Source organism: Amblyomma americanum, chromosome 4 (genome assembly GCF_052857255.1).
Source record: "Amblyomma americanum isolate KBUSLIRL-KWMA chromosome 4, ASM5285725v1, whole genome shotgun sequence".
NCBI lineage: Eukaryota > Metazoa > Arthropoda > Arachnida > Ixodida > Ixodidae > Amblyomma > Amblyomma americanum.
The window spans coordinates 47454844-47478515 of record NC_135500.1 but is presented as its reverse complement, the minus strand read 5'-3'; the positions used below and the strand labels follow the sequence as shown (position 1 = coordinate 47478515).

The following is a 23672-nucleotide window of genomic DNA, read 5'->3' as shown; positions in this document are numbered from 1 at the left end:
CAAGGATGTCATTAACTCGTGTTTTTTCCCTGACCTGATGTCTCCTCTTCCTGTCTCTGAACGTCACAGCTGTAATTTTCATGCGCATATCTCGATTAGCTGTCTCGAATTTAAGCGCAGCTTTTGTCAAAAGTTTAAAGAGCTCACGGGTAGTTCGCTGCTGGGCCGTGTAGCATTCGTGGAACTTTTGGACGCTTCAGAGGAGAGTTTATCTCGCCTTCAAAAAGGACACAGTATCATGGTCCTGAATAAAACTCTTTGGTCTCTTTAATCTTGATCAGGGGTGCACCTAGACCGCAGCCTATAATATGCATACTTGTGGCTGAAGGTGCGTACCTTTGTCTGTAGGGTTGGGTGGTTACCCGCACCATGGCAAGGTGTCCATAGCTCGTTGTACTCAGAGGCAGACACATTTGACGGGCAAGGTGCAAGTAACGTACGAAAGGACAACGCAAGTGGGGTTTCAACTCAGGTACAGACATCGCAACATCGCAGCCACAGCTGCTACTAGAGGCTTCACGTATACGTTCATTGACCGCGCTTCTTATGGGCGTTATAGATGATCACGTTGTCGGCGGGTAAAAGGCGTGAATTGTTCGTATTCTTCATTCACGCAATTACACAGTGCATATGTGTGCCTACACAAGCCAACGTACTCTGAGTAGACAAGATGAAAGGTGTGCACACATTTGTGCGCTATCGTATCTTTGCGCCGTCTCTGCAATATTGCCCGATACATCCTCGTCTCAAGAGGGAAAGTCGAACCGGGAACCACTGCATGTGCCATTTGGCGATATGCGTTCCAGGAGCATATTGAGCGGATGTATGAATTGGAAAATTTTCTCCAATTGGCTTATGTGAGAAAACAAAAGCGATAACACCAATATCGTTCCCGTGTTCTTTTATTTTTCGCGGTGCACTGTTATGATGCCTCTATTTTGGGTTGGGAACGTTCTGTCTCATGACAGCTTTATGGCCGGCCCTGATTCACACGTGGCTGCTTGCTACAGTGGCACAAAAAGTCTTTTTTTACAAAAGAGTGCGTACGCCTGGTATATACGCCCTTAGTTTTTCCTTTGCTACTGCGCGCGAGAAGCCTCGCTGTCTTTTCTTGGTGGATTTCTCGTTTCGCTTGGGCCTCAGCGCGTCCCGACGAAGTTCCAGAGCGCGGTGCCGGCTGTTTTACCAATAGCAACAAGAGTAGCCACCTTCATATTGTCATACTCGTCCGCCTTGGCCATCGCACTGGCCGATGCACTCCAGTTCCCGACGCCAGGGGCCGCCCGCTGCCGACGTGCTGCGCGTCACTCGGTGGCCGCGGGCGTCCTGCGAGATTTTATTATTGGGCCTCCTTGCTCAGAGCGCAGCCGCGGCTGCCGCAGGGGGCGCTGCGCCGTGGTCTCTCTGCTGCGGGAGGGCCGGAAGCACAGCCTTTTGGCTTTCGAGGAGGCAGACGACGTGGCTGCTCATGCGTTCTGCTGGGAAGCGCGCAAGGCAAAAACATACGGGCTCAAAAAGAACGACGAAGAGATAAGCACGCCTCTTGTCGACGTTTCTGGGCTCCTTTTATCCGCGCTTGCTCTGTTTTACGGTTTGCTCGCGTCGCTGTTCAGATGGAGGCCGGTGTCCTTCCGTCAGCTTCTGCTCTGGCTTCCTTTTTTTTTCCTTCAACGCAAACACACGAGGCTTGGCCGCTAACTTTGCTGCGCGTCTGCAACATTAATTAAACACACGCAAATGATTTACGGCCATGGGCGGCGGAAATTAAACAATACCCGCGGTTTCTGCGGTGCTCTCCTCGCTCTCGACCGCGGTGTCGCGTGCGCCCGAGGCGCCGTCCGCTCTGCTTTCGGTTCGTAAATGCCTTGTGCGCCCAGCTTCACGTCCGTCCCGTTTTTTTTTTTCCTTTCGTGGACGGCACGTTTTTTGATGCACTCCGTCATTCTCCAAAGGGAGGCGACCCACGATGGCGTCGCGGGCCTTCTTTGCTGTTCCCACCCTTTTTCGTGAGGCGCGGCGGATGGAGTGGCCACTGCAGCCCGCCCATCCAGTGGGAGCGTCTCTGCTGTTTCGCTGTTGCCGTCGTGATTAGCGAATGCTAACTCTGTGCACTTCACTCCACTCTCATCGGTTGCTTTGTGTTTAGTCTCTTGGTCATGTATTGCGCTCTCGAGGGTTACTTGCTGCTAGTCCTGCACTTCAACACCTTCAGCCCTTACCTTTCTCTTAAAAAAAAAGATGTTCATTGCGCCACTCGCTGCCTGGGTTCTCACCACAGCAGAATTAAGACTAACTCCTTTTTATTTTTATTATTTTTTTTTTGAAGTAACCGCACCAGCACTGTCAAAACAATATGGAAGCATAGGCACGGAAGTACAAATATGTCGCAGAAATAAGGGAAGCGTGGAGAAAAGTACGAAAAAGAAACCGACACTGATAAATGTCGGATTCGAGAGCACTCACCGGCGAAGGTTGTCACTCGGCGGCGTGCGTGTTTGAGAAAAACCGAAAGAAGCCATCGAGCAGCAAAACGAATGAGGATAGAAGTGGATTGTTCTAAAAAGTAACCCCTTCTTCGAGTTGTTAACTTTCGAGAGAGTAATTTTGCCATCCACGCTGTGCATGCGTGGATGTGGTTGCGTGGGATCCCGCGCTGCTGACGTTTCGCCCGCGTGTCTGTATGCGGCCGACAGCGGCAGCTGGGTTCGATCGCGTGCGTCCTTCGGACCGCGGGTTCTCCGGTCCGCTGCCGCTTTCATGCCCATCTTCACCAATGAGCGCCCGCTGCTGGCGACGCAGTTCACTTGCAAGCTCTGGGGCTGCGCGTAACTGCTGGTTCTTTTGCTAACACCTGAGTATCGAAAACCCCCGTCTTGAACGATCCTCAGAGCCGCGTGCACAGTCGCATCATCGGTGAGCGCGGGCAGGGACACAGCTAGCGTGCGCATTTCACTCTGCTGCTGGCTGCCATTGATCTCGGAAGAGAATCCGCTGAGAACAGCGAGCCGGCGTCTCACGGAGTCGAGACGTGGGTTCCTTAATCCTGCAGAAGCATCGAGAGAGAGAGACCAAGAGGAAAGGCGGGCGAGAGGGAGGGGGTGTCATTCAGTGTTCCAGTTGGCTGTATCTTGCACTGAAAGGATGCGAGGACTAGAGATGAAGAACCACCAAGGGCGTCGTGCGGTGCGGAGTTTCAGCCTCTCGCTCGAACACAACGTGCATAGAAACCGCAGCAGTGCCTGGCAGTGCTACCGGGGGCTCACGATGGGCGTGTTTTGTTCTCCTTCGGCGGACGAGGATGGGGCCAATCTAGAGCACAGCATAGCGTTCGTCTTTCGGATCTGAACGCAGGGCACTCACTAAGAACATGTTTTCTTGTCCAATCACAGCTGCAGACCATACCAGTGAGGAGTGAGTATGCCGGTTCGTGAAAGCAGCATTCAGCCACAGAGGACGTAGCAAAGTTCCTTCGCGTCAGCGTAAGCCAGGCGGGAGACTGAGGAGTACTCCAGCTTCCAAGGAATGGAGTTGCGAATGCCATGGCACTTGGGAGGCGTGCCCGAGTGGCGGCAACTCTCAAGATGGGGATGGCTGCAGGACGACCTTCGTACAGGCGCAGTTTGGGTAGCCTTTTTCCGCGTCGCTGTTTCTTGTAATGCTGCAGTATCCCGGCCGCCGTTGGGAAAGCGTATGTCTTGTAATTTGAAGATGGGACTTTCATTTCTGAGAAAAGATGTTCACGCAGTGGTGGAACAGCTGAGCCATTTGCACCAAACTGCACCAAATGGTGAATCGGGCTACATGCCGCTACAAAATCTAGTGTTTCCTAACTGCGGTACCGCACCTGCGCCAAAATGGAGTCGCGCCGGAAATAGCACGCGCGCGCGCCGAATTTCTGGCACCGTCGGATCCGATCGGCGCTCGGCGGCGGCCGACGCGTCGCGCATGCGCATACTTCTGTGGCAGGCGCGTGGGCGCCCAAGCGCGCAGGACGCGCGGCGTAAAGGGCCCATGGAGTTGGCCTTTGTTCGTTGAAGCGCTCACTGCCAACTCTACGCTGCGTCGGTGCCGGGCGACGGGCGAAGTAGCGGACGATTATATGAAATCCGCGGATTTCCCAGCTCCGTTTAACTCGCTGTCAAGAACTGTGGCGTCAGTTAACAGCGCCCGTTAGCTTGATATGTACAATCTCGTGCTTGTCACTTTAGTGAACCTGTGTAATTCTCGTGTGGCCAATCGCCAGCACGCGGCGAAAGCGCGGTGTGGGCCTCGCATCGAAGGAGACTGGCGTCGATAGCCGCATGCGTCTGCTCCGCGCTCGTGGATCGTAAAATGAAGTGCAGCCACGACGCAGCCGATATTTAACGAACAATGAGAACAGGCGAGTCTCTGTGATGCGCACAGAAAATTGGCTTGCGGGTGAAGTCGCATCCAAGACGCGCGCGCTCCAGCGTTGTATTCGCGGCGACCGCTGTCACAGCTGAAACTTGTCATCCATTGGGACGGCCTCTTAGGCATACGGAATAAGAGAAAGCTGGAGACGGAAGCAGAAACCTGAGGGGACACACAAGCTCTGCGACAGATTTTATGGGTCCCTTGCAGTGGTCCTCTGCGTATCATTTTGCAGACACTGAGTACAGTGCGACCACATTCCTCCCGCGTAAGTAGTCCTCCTCTGGTTGTGCACCGACATGTATGCCCATATGTGTGGAACTGGTCATTCTCTACTATGCATTCATAGAGCGCGGGTAGTCGTCATACTCCTGGCGCAGCGGTGCGCCGATACCCCGCGGGGGTTGTGCGACCCAGGGGAAGAGCAACCTTTCGCGACCAATCATTATATTAACTGTCAATGCCACGGTGGGCAGATTGCGATGACGGCACAAGAACACGTGACCTAGGTGGCAGGTGGTCCGCCTGCCTTTCTCGACACGCCGAGGTGCGGTTGCTGGTGAACGGGGCCCTTAACGCTCTCGCGTTAAAAGCCTCGCGGTTAGCCCGTGCAGCTGCATCTCGTTGAGCGCTGAAATTTGTTTCTGAGGAGAGGAAATGGCGCAGTATCTGTTTCCCATCTCGGTGGACACCCGAAACGCGCCGTGAGGGAACACAGAAAGGTGGAACTGAAAGAAGAAAGGAAGAAAGAGGTGCCGTAGTGGAGGCCTCCGGAATTTTTTCGATCACCTCGTGATCTTTAACGTGCACTGATATTGCACAGCACATGGGCGCCTTTGCGCTTCGCCTCCGTCGAAACTCGGCCCCCGCGGTCGAGTTCTAGCCCGGTTACTCGGGCTCAGTAGCCAAGCGCCCTAACCACTGAGCCACCGCGGTGGGCTCACCCGCGCTCTTTCTATCGCGGTATATTTTCGTTTTCGCGCGTTCGGTTGGACGTGCTCGCCTCACTGCGGCGATGGTACGGCACGAGCAGCAGCAATGAAAATCACTGCTCGCGCGGAAGCACGCTGATCGTCACTCCACAAATTTCCTGGAAGTTTCTGAGACTGAAGTGGTTTGGCGCCCCTGAGAAGGCACGCTTCGAGCGCCTTTAGATGTGACCGCGATTCTTGTAAACGAGTTAAAGTACTACGAAAATTTTCATACCGAACGTAAACTTAGGGTGTGCGAATATTCGAAAATTTCGAGTAGCGAATAAGACGCACAGTATTTTTCTTCCACTTTCATGATCATTTTCCGCTCCGTCGCCACATAGTAGCATGCTGCCGCGATCGGTCCGGGCGGGAGGGAGGCTTCAGATCCGAGATTCGTTCAATATTATGTGCCATCGTTCATAATACTCATACTGGCGTCCAAAATTGCGCGATGCGGAAATGCTCAGGTGCGTTTAGCGCACCGCGCTTTGGTGCCCGGTTCTGGACGTCACTGCTCGTACGATAGCTCTCGCGTGGACTGAGACGTGGCGCTAGTCTTTCCCTGCCGTCATCAATAAAGATGGTAATTTTCTTTTGTAAGTGACATGACGGTCATCAGGTTAGCTCAGCGGCGTTGGTTTGCATAGCTCCTAGTAGAGATCGGTTTAGGGTTTATGCGCGTGTAACGTCCCAAAGGGGACCCAGGCTATGAGGGACGCCGTAGTGGAGGGTTCCGGATAATTTCGGCCACCTGGGGTTCTTTAACGTGCGCTGTCATCGCACAGTACACGTGCCTCTGGAATTTCGCCTCGATCGAAATTCGACCGCCGCGGCCAGGATCGACCCCGCGTCTTTCGAGTCAGCAGCCGAGCGCCATAACCATTGAGCCACCGCGGCGGCTGGCAGCATTTACCGGGGCTAATCCCCCCATGTGGGTATGTGCCATGTTTAAAGAAGAAGCGCGAGAGTGTGTTGCAGGAGTGATCGGCTGCGGCGATAGCATAGTGTTCTCGCTCGCTCGCTTGCTGTTGTTGACAGGAAGAATGAAAAGGAAAGTGCACGGGCCTGCCCTCTGGCTCGAGACGAGCCACAACCGCTGCCACGTGCGGAAAGTAGGAGAGTTAAAGGATAGGAGTGCAAAGAGTGAAAGGAAAGACGCGCCGCGCTAATACAACTTGGGCCGATCCCGGAGGCAGTGCAATACCGGGCCAACCCCCCGGAGTGCTTCAAGCACTCCGCCATATTTCTAAAAATAAATTTAATATCTGGAGTCCGTATGGGACCCGTAGGAGATATTAAATCAGCACCAATACCAACCGACCACCTCCTAGTGCTGTTGTGCATGCGTGCGTGCGTGCGTGCGTGCGCGCGCGCGTGTGTGTGTGTGTGTGTGTGTGTGTGTGTGTGTGTGTGTGTGTGTGTGTGTGTGTGTGTGTGTGTGTGTGTGTGTGTGTGTGTGTGTGTGTGTGTGTGTGTGTGTGTGTGTGTGTGTGTGTGTGTGTGTGTGTGAGTGTGTGAGTGAGTGAGTGAGTGAGAGAGAGAGAGAGAGAAAGAGAGAGAGAGAGAGAGAGAGATCGCCATTGGTGACAAAATTGTGGCCCACCCGTTTGGCGCTGATGTTTGCCAGTGGTGGCAAACGAATCGGCAAGATTCAGCGCACAAAGTTTTAGTCGAGTTGAAGCCTGGTATGTGTGAGGGATTCGTACGGACGATCTTTGGTCTTCGAAACAGTAATGGGGGCGACCTTCGGAGGGCCATGGCGGGGCGAACCAGTGGTCGCAGAGATATGTGGGTGGTACCAAACGAATCGTCGTTGGTATCCGAATTTGGGACCTAAGAGTTAAATTCGGATATAACTAATTTGAGCCTCGGATATGATGAAGATGCACGTTATTAATCTTCATTAATAATCACGTAAAACATAGTCGAAAGCATAGGGGAAAACAGCTTGCAGTCGCGAATCATTCGACTAATTTTTTTTAAAGACAGACCGCTAAAACTGCGGCATCTGGACTTTGAGCTTTTTTTTCGTTTATTTGTGCGTTTTACAGTGATCAGAATGCATGAACTGAACTCTTCTTCTGCAAAAGCCGCGATTTTACTGCAACTATCTTTTCTTTATGTGCCGCAATAGCTTAAAATTTGCTACGAAGCGCAAATTGTAGTGTTACAAAAGCCGGAAATTACAGCAAAAGTTTCCTCTGCTATTCAAAAGCTGCAACAAGAACCCTGTTGCCAGTTGCATCACTACTGTTCATGCGATCTGCAGAGAACTGCTCCAATGAGAAAATCAGGGCATTCCTGTGGCTGCTTCTTCTGACGCTTTCAACTGAAGTGCTGCCCCTGAATACATTGCACTGGCTTACTTCGTGGTCACGTTAGCCTCTGCGCCGACTCTCATGTACTCTTCGTCTGCTCTAGATGGCCACATAGCTCAGTTCATTCTGCACATTACGAGACTTCGTGTAGTCTTACGCACAGGGTGTTCAGGGCTGCTTAGTATTAGGCATGCGTTGGCGTTTTTCAATATGCACGAAATGGTACCAACACTAGTCTAGGACTTGCAGTGTCACTTAATAGCCTTCCACTCACTGCAAGCAACCGGAAAACGAAGAACTAAGGCAACATTCGGGAAAACTCAACGTTTTACCCAAGGTTTCTTGCGACCCAGTAGCGGTGTGTTAAATCACAGTGCTGTAATGAAAGGACTAATTTACTAAAATATTTGGCGCCCCCTTACTGCATTCGGCTACAGAGTTTGACTGATGGTTTTTAGAGGTTATGCGGCAGTTACATAAGAGAGGAAAGCATTTGAGTTATGTTCGTACACAGAATACATATGCACATGTATGTATTCATGCTCAAGGCACAAGGTCGTTGCTGGGATGTGTCCCGCATGCGTTGCGTTAAAGGGCAAATGCACCACTTTGTGAGAATTCCGCGATATTCTAGGATTCTAATCTACAGGGTGTTCCACCTAAGACTTCACACTATTTTTAAAAATAGGTTTCTTAATTTAGAGGAGCGCTTTTTTGGCATAGCATTGTCAGCGGAATATTACTTCGGAACACGGCTAACGTGCTATCTAGCGCGTTGGTTAACGAATATTGAATAGTCAACTTTTTAACTATTACTCTTAGGATCCTTAATTATTTACAGGCGTGTAACCAACCGTAAGTGATATCCATATCAGTCATTAGAATTTCGAAAACGCGTTTACCTTCGGAGCTGTGGCCCAACAAATTCTGGCTACATCGCGCCAAAATGCATGAGCTTTTCGAGGAGCTTGCAGGCAAAGCAACCTTTCCAGTTCACCTAACTCGTCGAAATAGCCAAAATTTGTCGGGCCACTGCTCCGAGGGTAACCGCATATTCGAAATTACAAAAATTGCTCTGGTCCTTGCTTGCGGTTGTTTACACGCCTGTCAATAATTAAGCAGCCTAACAGTAATAGTTTAAAGGTGAACTATGCAATATTAATTCACCAGCCTGCTAGTTAGCACATCTTAGCCGTATCCCGATGTAATACGCCGCTGACAATGCCATGCCGAAAAAAAGCCTTCATATAGCTCAAAAACCCTATTCTTTTTTAAATTCTTTAAAGTCTTAGGTGGAACACCTTGTATACAAGGTGCAGGCAAAGCAAGCCAAGCGTTTTTGCTCTCGCCATTAAAATAATAACGTAATAGACGATTGTCTTTTAGGCTTCTCCTCAACGCACCTGAAGAGTGCGGGGAAGCTTATTGTGACGTCAGAGAACGTACGATTTCAAATTACCGCTGCCGTCAACCACGCCCTTCCGTGACTCCGTTGATGCTGCTCGGCGGGCTTTGCCTTCGGCGGCATTGGTATTTTTCCACCAAAGCAAGCGTTTATGCGTTGGAAATGTAGCGGCACATTCGATGACGTCATTATGCGCCCCCCGCTCGGCTCTGCGCGCTGCAGAGGAGATTGAAGACCGTCGCGATTTTAATCGGTGATTACGTCACCATTTCAAGTGCTAGCTCAAAGGACTTCGCATGCTTTACCTCCAAGTTTCACACAGTCGTGGATTTCTAAAGCCTATGCAGTAGTCAGCTGTTTTCTGCGACATCTGCCTATGGACCTTTCCACTGAGGGCTCCTTGGGGGTCGCTGCATTTCTCGTTGGGCTGTTGTGTTCACTCCGCGCTAGCGCGGTTATAGTAGCGCGGTGGAAGTAGCAGCCGAACAGGTTTGCAACAGCCCAGAGAGGAAGCGTTTCAACATCCTACCCCGCAGGGGGGCGCCTGCAGCTTGCAGGCGTCGCGACGGTGAGTGGCGACACCGCGGGTTCCCGAGCATCCGCAGGGACATCCCCGCAAGGGGATGATGGTGAACTGTGCATCACCATGGACCCGAGCACCCGCGCCTCGCCGTGCGTGGCATCGCCGTGTCCGGGGAAAAGGGGATCCTGGTGGTTGAGCCGATGCCGAGCGTTTGGACCTTTAAGGCCCCTCGGCGGAAGCAACACACCACTTTGGCCCCAGCTTCCTGCAGACGGCACCTCCGGCCTGACCCGACCGGGGGGAATCGGCAGTCGCCTTTTCCTATCCTCCTCTCCATCTTTCACTTTCCTATCTCTGTCTCACAACTCTCCTATATCCTACTCACTCCTTGGTTTTTCCTGTTTTCCTGGCGGCGAGGGTTAACCTTGTGTGACCAACTACCCTGAGTTGAGTCATATTTGGTTATAGTTGAGGTGTACAGCTGGCGTGGGCAGGACTTGCTTTCAAGTTCCGGTCCCGTCCCCTTGTTGGACTCCGTGGTGGGTGGCTGGCACCATGACCGAATAACTAAATTTTCTTTATGGCTCCCCCCCCCCCCCTTTCAAAACCTGATCGCTCTCTGAAAAGAGGGCGGAACGAAGCAACAGACTTTTTTCCGAAAAAGAAAACAACCTTCCCAAAGTTCCATGTCATACATAGTACAGTAGAAGGAAAACAGGCGAGAATACTATCACCCTTTCTTGTGTCAAAGTGCCTAACAGATGCACTGGGCCCCGGATATAAGCTATCGAAAATGGCCAGTGGCGACTTATTACTAGAAATCCGTGACCATACCCAAAACTCCAAGATCTCAGACATTCTCTCTATTGGAGACATCCCAGTCTCCATAACAGCCCACAGATCCCTCAATACCGTCCGTGGTGTCATCTCAGAAAACGACTTCATTCATCTAACAGAAAAAGAAATGCTAGAAGGTCTCAGCGACCAAAATGTCACAGATGTCTATCGAATTAAAATCCGCAGAGACAACAAAAAGTAGATACTAAACACCTGGTACTCACATTCAGCACAAGCACATTACCTGAAACCATCGAAGTCGGATATCTTAAAGTTAATGTCAGGCACTACATTCCTAACCCACGCAGATGCTTCAACTGTCAGAGATTCGGGCACGGCTCTCAGAGTTGCCGCGGCCGCAAAACCTGTGCGAAATGCGCTTCTAAGGACCACAATTCAGAGGAATGTGACGCAGCACTGCGCTGCGCAAATTGCGAAGGAGACCACGCTGCGTACTCCAGGGCGTGTCCGTCCTGGAAAAAGGAGAAAGAAATTATCACCATAAAGACCAAAGAAAACATTTCATTTAAAGAAGCCAGGAGGCGTTTTGCACTAACCAACACATTCTCGTTCACAGCGAAACCAAACTTCGCTGATGTGGTGCGCAGGGGCGTAGCACCACACAGCACTGCGGCACCTGCCGAGGCCACTTCCACCGAGCCTATGGCAGGGCCATCCACGCCCCAGGCAGGGTCAGCGAAAGCTGCCCTGCCATTTTCACAGCAGGGAGCGCCGGTCCATGGGTCGGCATCCCGCAGGACTTCCCCCCGTCAGGGGAGGCCTGAAACTAACACAACCGCGGCTGCGCGGTCCTCCAGCACCTCTGGCGAGGTGATGGATACAACCCCCAGTCCGCCCGCTATGCAGCGGCGGAACAGCTCTCTTGAGCGAAAAAAAGACAGACCCCTCATAACAGGCCCTGAGCATAAGTAAACGCCTTAGCGTTCTCACCCCAAAAATAAACATGGCTTTCTTAATTCAGTGGAATTGTAGAGGAATTATGCGGAACTACAGCGACGTAACACATATTTTAGGGTCAATGTTACCCACAGTTTTATGTCTTCAGGAGACCAATCTTGGTCCACAACATGTGCATATCCTTAAACATTATAACATTTTTAGACGCGATCGCGAACAGGCAAATCGACTCTCGGGAGGCGTCGCGATTGTCCTTCAAAGCGGCGTCCCTGCTCAAGAAATCAAACTTTACACAAAACTTGAGGCAGTTGCAGTTAGCGTCGTTACCTACAAAACAATAACAATTTGCTCTTTATATCTCCCCCCACACATCACATTAACAATACAAGATTTAGAAGGCCTGATCAATGAATTGCCGGAGCCATATCTGGTAGTTGGCGATTTTAACGCTCACTCCCCGTTTTGGGGAAGCGAACGCTGTGACTCTAGGGGCAAAATAATCGAAGATTTTCTACTCTCGAATAATGTCTGTCTTTTAAACACAGGAAAGGCCACATATTGTTGCCCAAGCTCAGCAAAAATGAGCTTCCTTGATTTAGCTTTCACATCACCGTCTCTTTTTACCGATTTTAAATGGGATGTTTTAAATGATCCTCTGGGAAGTGATCACCTACCCACTGTCATCAGGCTCTCGTCTTCCACTCCAGTCATCCCCACAAGACCACGGCGCTGGAAATTTCACCTCGCCGACTGGTCACTTTTTACAGAAAGTGCCACTCTAGATAAAGAATTTTCTGAAGACCTCAGCATAGATGAAATTAATGAAAGATTTACTACATGCATAATATCTGCTGCAACACTCGCTATACCACAAACAACAGGACTCGTACAGAAGAAACACAAAGTATGGTGGACAGAAGAATGTACATTTGCAAAAAAAACAGCAAAATAAAGCATGGGGCACACTGCGCCGGTACCCCACTGCAGAGAACTTACTCATTTTTAAAAGGGCCAAGGCGAGAGCGCGGTACGTGCGCAGGAATGCTGAGAAAACCTCCTGGCAGAAATATGTGTCCTCTATAAATAGTTCAATACCATCAAAGAAAATGTGGGACAAAGTTCGTAAATTCACTGGTGACCATACTTCCTTCACACTTCCGCTTTTGACAACACCCGGTACACAAACATCGTTGAAAGAACAGGCCAATTTATTGGGCGAGCACTTTGCTGAAGTCTCAAGGTCATCCCACTACACAAGCACATTCCAGAAACACAAAGCTATAGCTGAAAAACAAAAACTTCCATTCGGAGCAGGCATGCAGGAAGACTACAACCAGCCCATTACACTCCAGGAATTAAATAGAGTATTATCTTCCGGTAAAAAGACAGCACCAGGCCCAGACAATGTGCATTACAATATGCTTGCCCATCTCTCTGATACAGCCGTACAGGCACTGTTAAAATTCTTCAATAAAATATGGATGACTGGCAGAATACCTGAGGAGTGGAAGAAAGCAGTAATAGTACCTTTTCTGAAACCCAGAAAACCACCAACAAGTCCTGACAATTACAGACCAATAGCCCTCACCAGCTGCATTGCTAAATCTTTTGAAAGTGTAATAAATATTAGACTCACCTTTGTACTCGAATCTCGGCAACTATTAGATGTACATCAATGTGGATTCAGAAAAGCATGCTCAACCACCGATCACCTTGTCCGCCTAGAGAACACCATACGGGAGGCGTTCATCCACAAACAGCAGTGTATCGGGGTCTTCTTCGACATGGAGAAGGCATACGATACCACGTGGAAGTTCGGCATCCTCCGCGACCTAGCAGAGCTAGGTATCCGAGGCAGGATGCTGAACTGCTTGAACGACTTCCTGGCTAACCGCACATTTAGGGTCCGCCTAGGAACAACTCTCTCCATGACTTTCACCCAAGAGAATGGCGTACCCCAAGGTTGCATTCTAAGCACGACACTCTTTGTAGTAAAAATGAATTCGTTAGCCAAAGTAATACCCAAGTCCATAATGTATTCGGTTTATGTAGATGACCTACAGATAGCATGCATTTCCTCCAGCATATCGTCCTGCGAGAGACAAATACAAATCACACTAAATAAACTAGCTGCTTGGGCAGAGATAAATGGGTTCAAGTTCTCTCCTCAAAAAACAGTAGCCGTTCTGTTCTCATTGCGACGAGGCCTACAATTCAATCCCAACCTATACTTGAATCAAGCCACACTACCAATTAAACCAGGACATAAATTTTTAGGACTCACTTTTGACAAGAAACTCACATTTCTACCACACATTATTAACCTTAAAAAGAAAGCATCCCAAGCCCTCAATGTATTAAAGGTGCTCTCGCGAAAACGGTGGGGGTCCGATAGAACATGCCTATTACACATCTATCGCTCTCTGGTACGCTCCAAGCTGGACTATGGGTGCATAGTATACGGTTCAGCAAGAGCATCCTACTTGAAACGACTGGACCCTGTTCATAATCTTGGTCTGCGACTATCAACTGGAGCATATAGAACATCCCCGATAAACAGTCTTTTCATTGAAGCTAATGAGCCTGCACTAGAGGATAGAAGAGTCACACTGACATGCGCATATGTCCTAAAAACCCGTTCTCTTCCTAAACATCTCTGCCATTTCATTGTTACCAAGTGCCCATCCAAAAGATTATTCAACAATAAACCACAATCCATCCGGCCACTAATAATGCGCTTTGAAGATAAATGTGAAGAGTTAGGAGTACTGGATGCCCTGCCGAATATTGCACAAAAATATGAAAATTTACCACCATGGTACAGCCTGCCTTCAGTGTGCGACTTCACACTGACACACTTACATAAAAAGGAAATGCCACATCAGCTCATACTACAAGAATTCATTGAACTGCAAGAAAAATATGACACCTTCACTGAATTTTACACTGATGGGTCAAAAACAGAAAGTCACGTTGGAAGTGCAGTAATTCAAGAAAAAAATGAAAAAATGATACGACTGCCACAGTATGCATCGGTTTTTACTGCCGAGAGTTATGCAGTCTTTGTAGCCGTAGACCAAATAGTAAAAGAAAACATTAAAAATAGCGTCATTTACACCGATTCACTGAGTATGCTCAAAGCGCTGCACTGTAGAAACGCTGCTGAACCCATTATAGGAAACATCATACATAACATAATTAAAATAAAAAAACAAAAACATAACATTATATTCTGCTGGGTGCCCAGCCATGTTGGAATTGTCGGTAATGAGAGAGCAGATGCATGCGCAGCACAAGCTCGAATTGATCAAATAAAACAAGATAACATACCACACAGGGATTTTTTGAAATTAGTGCACAGTAAACTCAGAATTAAGTGGCAGGCTGCATGGGAAGAACAGGCAAACAACAAACTGCATTCTATAAAACCCGTTTTAGGAGAATGGAAATCATGTAGACATCAAGAACGTTTCACTGAAGTTATTTTATGTCGGCTACGCATTGGGCACACACACCTTACACACAGCTTCTTACTGACAAAACAAGACAAACCTCTCTGCGAAATGTGCGGCGAAGTACTCACTGTAAACCACATTTTAATTTCATGCACAAAACTGGAACAACTGAGAAAAAAATATTTTACAACACTCTACAATGAATACATCCCATTGCACCCAAGTTGCTTTTAGGTGATCAAGCACTGGTTGATCTTTCAAGTATTTTTAAGTTTCTTAATGAAGCCAATGTTTTAAACAAACTCTAGGTATAAAAAGCGTAACATTTAACAAAAACCCAACCTTGTGTTTGGCGCATCATAGCCATAGTTGCTTTTGCGCCATTAAAATCAATATAACTAACTCTCACCATCCTCCTCAGCCCCAGTCGAATCCTTCAGCAGGCGAAGAGGGTTTCTGTTCACTGCGAGCGCACGTTTAGAGAGACCGCACCTCCGCTGTGTTGCGTTCAAGATTTACTCATGATAAGGTTGCCTTCGCAACGACGGCCTCCCTTTTCCTATTCTTTGGACTCCGCTGCAATTCTTCGCTGTAAACAGGCAGTAAAGGAGTGTACTGGTGGTGTACAGGTGAGCACTCATATGATGAATCACGCTGCATCTTGATGCTATAGAAGGGCCAATACACTGAGAACCACTTTCCGCACGCAGAGAAAAATTCGCCGAGGGGCAATGCCACGTACTTCCCAGAAAGTGTACGGTGCACGTGTCAAAGCTTTGTCGCGTTTAGTCAGAGAAGTATGCTTTGGAATAGCATTAGGCGCACTGTTCCTGCGTGTCCAGCCCTTGTGTGTGCACACAGTGAGTGACATGCGTCGAAACTAGTCTGCTGCAAAAGCTGCTCAACTCGGGTGGGGCACACCGAGTGTGATTAGGCTCCGCGCGTCCTCGACATTGGCCTGTCGACGGCGTGCCTTGAAGAAGCCATGCATCGTCTGCATTACGGGCACTTCGTCTTGGTGGAGGTTCTGCGCGGATATTTCAAAGTAGTGTTTGTGTGTTTGTGTAATTTAACATACAACCTGACCGATGCCTTTCGTTAATTGTAAATCAAACGTCGCCTCTGTATACGAACACCACCAGCAGGCCGCGCCCGCGAGGCTTGAGAGAAACAGTGCCTTTTTACGCGGCTATTCCGAAGCCAGCCTACAGCGGCGGTTTTGTGCCGTCGAAATAGTGGATGAACTGCCATGAACATTGGCGTCGCAAATACGTTCGCTTCGAAGCGAGTTCGCCTATCTACGTTGAAAGTGCCTTCAGGGCAGGTCGAGGACGTGCAGAAGCTCTGCAGACAAGCCTTCTCTCCTGTCGGGGCAGTTGCTACAGGAAGAATATATGAGAACTTTTCGCGGAGCAGGCCAGCCAGGATCGTCGTTGTTTCTCTAGCCTGAAAGCAAAAGAAAAAACAAAGAAGTACGTGCAGTCTCTGATTGTTAAGAGCACTCTGGTTTCTCACTCGTCTGCCTTTCTACTTATTCCACACCAGCAGCGCTGCTGTCTTGCGAGCACGGATTTGTGGCGTCTGGCGGCGAGCCGGTAAACTCACCTGCAGCGTAAAGCATCTCATGTTTGTCTTGCACAACGAGCTCCGCAAATTGCACTGCACGTGCCTCGATTGCCGGCCGTGAAATACCTCGTACGAGATGTTTCTTTTTTCTTTTCCACGGCGCGGCTGCTTCCCGTCATTTCTTTTTTTTTTTGTCACTGCATTTCACCGGCCTCGTTGCTTCTCTTCTCGTTATAACGATGTTCTCGTTATGCGTTGCCCACTTCGATCACCGCGGCGGATGGTGATCGCAGAGCTGATTGGGTTCTTAACTGGAGCATGACGAAGGATTACGGGACATGCTCCGTCCCTATTAAGTTCGTTGGAGAGGCTTCCGCCTCCACGACGTCCTCCGGTATGCTCCGGAGGATCTCGGGAGATGAAACACTTATCATTTTCCTTGCGCAGGTTCGTTTCAGCCGTCTCTCTTTGCGTTCGAGAAGGACTTCGTACAGCGGGGTTTGTAGGCTGCCGGTTTTCTGAAGCTGATGATTGTATGTACATTGGCTGGAATGGCGCCTGCAGATAGAAACCCTGGAAGCGCTACATCTAATTTGAATTCACGAAAATCCCGAGCGCCCAGAGTAACGATAGTTGTGCGGGGCTCTCAGATGCTACGCTGGCTTCCTGCAAACGACTCTTGCGGCTTCGAATTCGAGCAGCACAGTTCGCTGCGGCGGTTGCCGGTGGTATATGCCCTTTGAGTCTATAGGCTGCGAGATGAGGTCGGTAACATTGGAAGCCCTGCATGCGAGAACGGGGGCTGTCGGTTCGCATAGGAACGTTAGACCTCGCCTCAGGAGAACAGGTCAGCATCACACACCAGCCGGCAGCTGCGGCGATCAACCAGCTTTGTCGTCCTTGTCGTTGCGTTGGCGTCATCTTCGCCGCAGCATAATCACAATTATTATTATGATAAACATTTACCGGTTCACGACGTGCAGGGCTATACTGGGAAATCGATTCCTCATGACGTCAGCCTACACATGATGCCAGTTATTGCGTGAGTCAGGAACGTCAAACTACCTACGTGATCTGGGAGGACGACGCGAGCCGTGAGTACGCTTTGGCGTCGTCCGTCACGTCCTCAAGCAGATATCAAAGACACAGCAGGACAGCCCTTTCCGTCCTCGCACTGTGGGCGCTCGTTCCGACATCGCCTTCCTCCCCTGCCAGGCGCTGTCGTGGCTGCATTCGCGGTCTGCTCGCGGTGATGGCGGTGGCTGATGGCCGCGAGGGGGCGACTAATAAGGCGCCGTGACATGTCGCCGGGTCGGCCGGGGCTTGCGCGCCGTCGCTCGCTGCGGAACGTGATCTGAAAACAGCCGAGCCGGCCAGGCAGGCGGCGCCGTTGTATCGCTGTTTAGCGCGGCACGGCCGGAGATATTGGGTCTTTCGTCTTTGGCCAGTGCGCCGCTTAGGGGACGACGTCGCTTTCATTCGGCGCAGTGCTACGAGCAACTAAGCGCAAGCGCGGGGCGGCAGGACAGCTGCAGCCTCAGTAAAACGGCGCCGCCCCTTACATCACTCTTGTGGCTTGTATCGGAATGTCGCCACGATCAGCGCGCAGGCGGTGTGCGTCGGGAATGACGCCGCGCCTCCTTTTGCCTGCCGGCCGGGCCAACCGTCAAAAGCAAAAAAAAAAAAGATAAGAATAGGCGGAACCGCACTTGGAGACAAAAAGACACTCACATGCTGCGTACCCGTTCGTCTGCTGATGGCCCGCCACAACTGAGGGGATCACGCGCGAATGTTTCGGAGAGAGAGAGTGAGCAAACCTTTGTTATGTGAATAGAGAGGACGAGCCGGCGCAGATGGTGAATGCCGGCATCTTCTCGGTCCGCGTCCCTAGTCCGGGTTGCCGCAAGATCCCGCCGCCTCGAGAGCCCGGCGTGCGAGGGCAGCTTGTGCCGTCGCACTCGAGGAGCAAGGTCTCTCAAGCCTCTTTAGTGGGTTTGAGGTGGGGAGGGAAGTGGGGACTGTGTTGATAGGCCACACCATGCGGCATAGAGAAGAGAGCTCGTCGCAGTGTGGACATTCACTCTCGGGTCATAGCGAGCAGCCATGGCGGGACACCAGTAGGCGTTCGTCTGTAGCTATCGCAGAATGCGTTCGTCTGCCTTCGACAGCCTCTTTGTAATAGTCGACGATTTCTCGAAACCGCAGAAGCGGTCGGCTGGGCTCATCGGTTGGGGAGGACGCGGAAGTAGGTGCTCGGAGGTTAAGTGCTCGGGCGGGTGCATTCGCAACTTCGTTACCACGGAGCCCCTGGTGGGCCGGCGCCCACACGATGCGTCTAGGCGTGGGTTCGGAGTCTTTAACGGCGTTGTAGAAAATGTCATAGGCTGGAGGACATACCTCGCCCTTGAAATAGCTCTCGCAAGCGAAACGCGAGTCTGAGATGACAAGCTTGCACTGGGGATCTGTGACCGCGAGGGCGATTAACGACTTCTTCAGCCCCGGTGGGAATTCTCGGTGCAGAAGGAGAGCCCATTGGTTTGCAAGTTCTGGTGGACTACGGCTGCCGTGTATTGGAGTCGGACCTGCCACGTCAACGTAGAACACGCCGGGTTTTAAACCATGTTGTGCATCTAGCGCCCGAGCTCGCGCTGCGCTCCAGTCTTCGTGTGTGTGTGGAGTCATGTTGTGTGGCACGGGTTCGACCCATAGCTTGTGCCGCCACAACTCCGGGAGACGGAGTCGTTCCTCCGCCAGGGTATGCTTATTTTGAGGCGACGGAGTATACGGCGTCCTGGCCCCGTCTGCTGCAGTCTCTTGTATTGACCCATGAGATGAGCCTCTCGTAACTGCGAGTAGGTGTTGAGCACCCCCAGGGCCGTGAGGCGGGCCGTGGAGGCGGCAATCGGGAGATCCAGAGCTCTTTTCACGACTTTGCGAATATTGACGTCCAACTGCTTTATGTTAGCTGCATTGAGGCGGAGGTACGGCGCGGAGTACAGGATACGACTAGTGGCATAAGCTTGAGCGAGACGGAATCGCGCCATCTAAGCTCCAATGTTCATATGCTACAGACCTGTATTAATTAGGGCTTCAGTTTTTTTTATTTTCATGCCTTGTTTAAGTGTAAGGTAATGTGTGTCGCTATCTTTCTGTCGCCGTCTGTACGTGCATCCGTCTGCTAGGGTACGTAAATGGTTTTCAGCGGGGGTGTGGAACTCGCAGCTTCCACTGACACCATCCAGCAACTGCTGGCATTGGGCAGTATATGGAGAAAGGGAGGGAATTCCGGAGAAAACTGAATGAAGAAACAGGGCACGCTGTAGAGATGGCAGAGCGCTAAGGCTGAAGCTAGGCAGCGATAGGAGGCCGTTTCGTGTTTGGCTACACCATTTCATTGGCCCACCTTTGTTCTTTTTTCTTCCTGATTCCCTTCTCTTCTGCCCTTCGTTGTTAGTAGGTAGCGTTTTCTATGGCACACAAAAGTGCTCCGTGCCTCTGCACTGCTGCCCGGTTCCGTCTACGACGAGTTGTTTCTGGCGCAAAGCGGAAAAGGCTGGGAATCGGGGAACAATCGCACTTGAGGAAAAGTTGCCCGGTTCCGCGGGCGCCGGACCCGTCTTGCTGCTTCTTCGGAGCCCAGGAGCATGTCGGCACGTAGGCCTTCCCTACGTGGTCGGCCGCCGGGCCTTCTTGGGCGCGAGTCGAACGAAGAGGCATGACTCCACTTTTAGGGGATCACGTCCACGTAGAAGCGGCAGGTGCGAGCAAGAAGCTGCAGGGACGTGCGTCCAACTCTTCCCCAACTCGGAGAACGGCCGCGTGTTCCGAGTTTCGCGCAGCCCCGCGTTCAGCCCTTGTGATTTCCTCTGAATGGGAGCTAGCCTCACTCCCATCGCCCCCCGGCTTCGAGTCTTCGAGGCCGTAATCGCTGTCTACAGAGCAGCCTTTCTGTCGTCGTCTCGCCTTGTCCCGGAAGAACACGAACTAACGCGAGTTTTGCCTTTCTCCGCGATTTCCGAACAAGCTAGGTCGTTAAATCGCCGAAATCTGTTTTGTTCGTGTTGATTCCTCGGAGGTCTTTTCAAGTAATGAACCAAATTCCAAGTAAAATTAAAATTGTTTCTAAGGAAGCTGTTTATTTTGCGTTGCCACAAGCGTCGCCAATGTTGTTGTTTTTTTCTTTCTTCAGTTTTTGCAGCACAGTTCTTGTTTTCCTCTGCAGCACACGCAGATGCGTGACGAATGAGGGCGTTACTGCAGCGAGCGTCGGCCGTACAGACTGCGGGCAACTATAGCGCTACGGAAATGAATATCGGAAGCGCTGCAGGAGCGACGCGGCTCACGCGAGCACAGTTGCGGCCTCTTGCGAACACTGTGCCGGTAGACGGGATTCCAACACGGCAGAGACGAACACGCTCAACGAATCGACCGATCCGACAAAACGGGTCGCGGGAGCATGGTCTGCGGGGAAAACGGCTTGGGCAATCGCCTCGCAAGGAGGTAGAATCCACTGCTCCGCTCCAGTATGGTGTTCTTCTTTGAGTTCGGGAACAAGCACGAGTTAACGATGTGTCATATCTGTAATCGAAAAGAAGAAATTGACATGGGCTGGGCATCTAACACGAAGACAAACGAAGCAGGGGGCGGCAGAGATTCCGGCGGGCGGATGAGATTAGGGCATGATTTGGAGGTCATTGAGGGAGGCCTTTGTCCTGGGACGAACGTGGTCACACAAATGGTGGTGATGATACCGTTCTGTTGCTTTTTGGTTATCTTGTATGCGCTGTTAATCTACCCCTGTGCCCTGCTGGGTGAAGTTGATCGCAGTGACTGCCACCGTTCGGCGCATTTATCCGTCGACGATCCTGCAGCATGCATGCGGTGTTAAATGAACTTGCCAGGAGTGCACAGATTGCACGTATTTTTGCGATGCCAGCCTCCCCAGTCGGAACCTATTGCGACAGAGCTGTAGAGGCCGGCGGAAGCGTCTAACTGCGCGCACTGAACGCGAAGCTGCCAAATGAGCGGGCGCGCTTTTGTCTTTGGTCCCCGTGCGGGGCCTCCCCGTTACTTTTCATTCCGCATCATGGCCCGGTAGCGGAGAGGGGGAGAAATTTGTTCGAACCTGATGGCACTGCCGTTTTTCGAAGATGGAGTCCTGAGTACAGTGTTAAAGGGACAGTGACGACAGCTTGGTCCAGTTACTGTTCTCAGTAAAAATTGATTCTCTAGCTGTTTTTGGGCGTGTGTTGGTTGGGTTCCCGCCACCGAAAGACACATTTATGCTCAGAAAATTTTGTTTAAAATTTTTTTCCGCCGCTCCAATCTCACTCGCGATATCTGCACCGAGTGATTTCCACCATTTTGAAGGGGATGACGGTCTAGCCTACCCTCTGCGATCCGCCTAGCCTCCCTTGCGGGACAACAGCTATACTCTTGGTGCGCAGTGAAGTCTCCAGGAACGTTATTGCTAGGCAGCGCTGTTTGCTGGTCCTGCTCTCACTATAGCGCCCGTAATTGTTCCTGCGCACTTTTCTCTGTTGCAAAATGTCATAGCTTAATAAGACGGGCAGCTTCCCAGTTGGCCAGCGATGTAGAGGCACATGTTATTCACCTCCGACGAGACAATTCAGAAATTCAAGCACACTTTCGAATATACACGACGAATGGTGGCAAGGTGTGCGAAACAAGTCATGCTAGTCACGTGCTGTTCCATCACTCCCTCGCTATTAGTAACTCATTTCTTTTCATTCCTTTCGCCCCGTCATCCGCATGTACGATCGAGCACTTACGCCCACGTAGGCTGTCAAGAACCAATTCGTGCATATTTCGGTCTTCATCGTAATGTCTTGGTATCTCTAATTATATCTCTGATGTTGAAATATTTACTGTTTTCACTGCTGCTCTGTTTACCAGTCCCTCATGTATATGGGGCGAACACTGCTCCGATCGCGCCGATGAAGGGGAAGGAATCATATGTCCGCTGACCTTGCAGCCCACATTTCAAGCAACGCGGCGATGCGTATGCCCTTGTGATGTCACACGAGCATTCCAATATGGAAGTCAGTGTTGGTGGGAGGAGCTTCGCGGTCTGAGTTGAGGTTTTCTTTTTCCTTTGAATATACTAAATCGCATCCACGGTACTTTAACTTTGTAAATATAGAATAACATTGCTGGCAATTCAAAACAGCAGTACGTCTAAGAACCATGCCTGGCCCCTTTGAGGGAACGCGACAAGCTGTCACTGAGATATCTGTGATAGGCGGTTTAAGGATTTGCAGCGACTCGCACAGCAATCTGCATTGCTTGCACTGCAGAGCTGCTGCATCGGAAAACTCATTTGCCACGTCTTGCAGTGAAGGAACCCAACATATACCTATATAACCGGAAGGCCAGACGAAACCAGCGCCAAATCGACTGCACAATACATATGCACCCTTCTTTATAGTGCCCACCGGACTCCTGTCAGGAAATTTCTAAGAGTTGGCAGCATAAGGGCTACGCGTGTATTATCGGGATGGCGGAAGTAAAATTAGCGAGTGCGCGACAATGGTCCTAATTGAAGAGGGTGTACGCACCGCCCATTGTCGGAGCAAACCTGCACGCTTCGTTGCTGTCTTGTTTTTTTTTCGGTTTATATGAAGCAAATGACATCTGGCTGTGTAAGCTTGAATTTGCTGATTACAGCTCTCCGTTAGCCCACCTCTTGTTTCGAGCACTCCGCCATCGGAGTTTTAAGGACGCGTGTCCGTCGGCTCCTGCACGTCTGGCGTTCGACGTGCAGACAGGCGCTGGTGCACGCGTAGAGAGCGACAAGCTTGTCAACCGTGCGCGTCGGTGCTGCCCGTTTTCGGCGATGGGCTGCGGCCGCGTCGATCTTCGCGCCGCTCCGCTTTTCCTTCGAGTGGCGGCGATGATCGCCCCGCGGCTTCGGAAACGCACACCGCGTTGACGAGGGGCGCGCGATCGACTGCGAGCGGTGATCGGGGGGCTTCGCTGATTGATCGTCCTGCCATTGTTATCGGACGGCCTTTGGGGACGTCATTAGGGCCGCGTTCGATCAGAGACCCATCCTCCCACCTTTTGTCGCGCATGCGGTATCTTTTCTTACGTATCAGTTTGAGCGCACCCTCCGTTTCTCGGGGCCCCTTAGTCTTCGTCTCGGCCGTTGTGCGCGCGAATTAGGGTGCTACTGCACGGTCGGTTGAAACTGCTCCCCCAGCCCCGGCAGCCACGTCGAGTACCTGTTATCGGGCCCCGCGGGAGTCCGACCGCCGCCAGCAG

The 23672-nt window shown here is 50.9% G+C and overlaps 1 protein-coding gene across 3 annotated transcripts in view; it reads left to right on the top strand.

Annotated features, from left to right (window-relative positions):
* LOC144127925 (protein O-mannosyl-transferase Tmtc3-like) overlaps positions 1–23672 on the top strand; it is a 542030-nt gene that overhangs the window by 184709 nt on the left and 333649 nt on the right. The window lies entirely within an intron of this gene.